The sequence below is a fragment of the Ascidiella aspersa genome, chromosome 5, assembly GCF_963924565.1.
Source record: "Ascidiella aspersa chromosome 5, kaAscAspe10.2, whole genome shotgun sequence".
Classification (NCBI taxonomy): domain Eukaryota; kingdom Metazoa; phylum Chordata; class Ascidiacea; order Phlebobranchia; family Ascidiidae; genus Ascidiella; species Ascidiella aspersa.
The window spans coordinates 9813876-9816375 of NC_139451.1; the positions used below are offsets into that span (position 1 = coordinate 9813876).

At 59.3% G+C, this 2500-nt stretch overlaps 2 non-coding genes and 1 pseudogene across 2 annotated transcripts in view; all 3 read left to right on the plus strand.

Moving 5' to 3' along the window:
• Window positions 1-1068, plus strand: part of LOC146142932 (small subunit ribosomal RNA) — a 1811-nt gene extending 743 nt beyond the window's left edge. Inside the window, exon 1 of the ribosomal RNA XR_014500232.1 lies at window positions 1-1068. This exon is cut by the window's left edge and continues 743 nt beyond it. This is a non-coding gene — a ribosomal RNA (small subunit ribosomal RNA).
• A 247-nt stretch (window positions 1069-1315) lies between these two features.
• On the plus strand, window positions 1316-1469 carry LOC146142933 (5.8S ribosomal RNA). Its single transcript, XR_014500665.1, has one exon. It is a non-coding gene; the product is annotated as a 5.8S ribosomal RNA (ribosomal RNA).
• Window positions 1470-1717: 248 nt separating this feature from the next.
• The window catches only part of LOC146142934 (large subunit ribosomal RNA), a 3679-nt pseudogene continuing 2896 nt past the window's right edge, over window positions 1718-2500 (plus strand).

A 2500-nucleotide genomic window follows, 5' to 3' on the forward strand; every position in this document is an offset into this window, starting at 1 on the left:
GGAACGTTTACTTTGAAAAAATTAGAGTGTTCAAAGCAGGCGATTCGCCTGAATAATGGTGCATGGAATAATGGAATAGGACCTCGGTTCTATTTTGTTGGTTTTCGGAGCGCGAGGTAATGATTAAGAGGGACAGACGGGGGCATTCGTACTGTGCCGTTAGAGGTGAAATTCTTGGATCGGCGCAAGACGAACGACTGCGAAAGCATTTGCCAAGAATGTTTTCTTTAATCAAGAGCGAAAGTCAGAGGTTCGAAGACGATCAGATACCGTCCTAGTTCTGACTATAAACGATGCCAACTAGCGATCGGGGGGCGTTAGTTTTACGACCTCTCCGGCAGCTTGCGGGAAACCAAAGTCTTTGGGTTCCGGGGGAAGTATGGTTGCAAAGCTGAAACTTAAAGGAATTGACGGAAGGGCACCACCAGGAGTGGAGCCTGCGGCTTAATTTGACTCAACACGGGAAATCTCACCCGGCCCGGACACAGTGAGGATTGACAGATTGAGAGCTCTTTCTTGATTCTGTGGGTGGTGGTGCATGGCCGTTCTTAGTTGGTGGAGCGATTTGTCTGGTTAATTCCGATAACGAACGAGACTCTGGCTTGCTAACTAGTTACGCGACCCAATCGGTCGGCGTCTAACTTCTTAGAGGGACTAGTGGCGTTTAGCCACACGAGATTGAGCAATAACAGGTCTGTGATGCCCTTAGATGTTCGGGGCCGCACGCGCGCTACACTGACCGGATCAGCATGTGCTCGCCTTGGCCGACAGGTCTGGGTAACCCGCTGAACCCCGGTCGTGCTAGGGATAGGGAATTGCAATTATTTCCCTTGAACGAGGAATTCCCAGTAAGCGCGAGTCATTAGCTCGCGTTGATTACGTCCCTGCCCTTTGTACACACCGCCCGTCGCTACTACCGATTGAATGGTTTAGTGAGGTCCTCCGATTGGACCTGGCGCGGCCGGCAACGGTCGAGCCGGCGTCCGAGAAGACGATCTAACTTGATCATTTAGAGGAAGTAAAAGTCGTAACAAGGTTTCCGTAGGTGAACCTGCGGAAGGATCATTAACGGTCTCGCAAACGCTTCGGCGAACGCGAAACTCGGACAAGCGAGAGAAAAAGTCTTTGCTACCCGGCGCCCGACCCGCGAGGAGCGGCGCGCCGGCCGGCGATTCGGTCACCCGGTAATGTTTGCGCGTCGAGTGCCGCGGTGCCGCGCGCTCCGGCTTCAAGCGTCGGCCTGGCCGACCGCTCGGCGCGGGCTATTTTGTCACCCTATAGTGCGAGGCACTGTGCGAGCGAAACAATCGTGGATGGCTCTTGGCGGTGGATCACTCGGCTCGTGAGTCGATGAAGGACGCAGCTAGCTGCGTGAATTAGTGTGAATTGCAGGACACATTGAGCATCGACGTTCTGAACGCAAATTGCGGCCTCGGGTCAATCCCGGGGCCGCGCCCGCCTCAGGGTCGCGTTGCAAACGTTCCGCGCGGGGATTTCTCCGCGCGGCTGCTGCGGCGTCGGACGCGCGAGCGCCCGTCCCGCTCAAGACAGCACGGCACGATGCGCGACGATCGCGACCAGAATCCCGCGCGGCGGCGGCGAGTCGACCTCGAAGAGGCCAACGGCTGGCGGCTCAAGGGCGGGAATCGAGGTGCGCGGCGGCGCGCGGCGCCGACGGCGAGCGCGGAACGGGAAGAATAGTCCCGGTCCTTACTTTCGGCCTGAGGTCGGACGAGGCTACCCGCTGAATTTAAGCATATTACTAAGCGGAGGAAAAGAAACTAACGAGGATTCCCTCAGTAACGGCGAGTGAAGCGGGATGTGCCCATCGCCGAATCCGCGCGCTTTTGGAGTGCGCGGAATTGTGGCGTACGGAATTCGTCACGGCGCGCTTCGCCGGTCGCCCGCGTCCTTCTGATCGAGGCCTTTTCCCAGAGCGGGTGTCAGGCCCATGGCGGCGACAGGCGGGCGCGCTACGGCGTCTTCCCAGAGTCGGGTTGTTTGGGAATGCAGCCCAAAGCGGGTGGTAAACTCCATCTAAGGCTAAATACGGTCACGAGACCGATAGCGAACAAGTACCGTGAGGGAAAGTTGAAAAGCACTTTGAAGAGAGAGTTAAAGAGTACGTGAAACCGTCGAGAGGCAAACGGGAGGGCCTGTCGGGTCGCCCGGTCGCTTTCAGCCGGCCCCCTGTCGGCGACGTTGTCGTGCGGACCCTCACGGGCCGCCGGCGGCGCCGCCCGATCGGGGACCAGCGCACTAGCGCCGGGCGAAGGCCGCGACCGTCTGGACGGCGGCGAGAAGGCCGCGCGCAAGGTAACCCGGCCTCGGTCGGGTACTATAGGCGCGCGTGTCCGTCGGCCCGCCGTTCGGGCGAGGAGAGATCGCCGCGTCTGCCCTTCGGGGCCGAGCGCCCGGTGCCGGCTGGGGCGTCGTGGGTCGGGGACTGTTCTCAGTGCCCAGCCTCTTCGTCTCGGTCGCGCTTCCGGTGTCGTTTCGC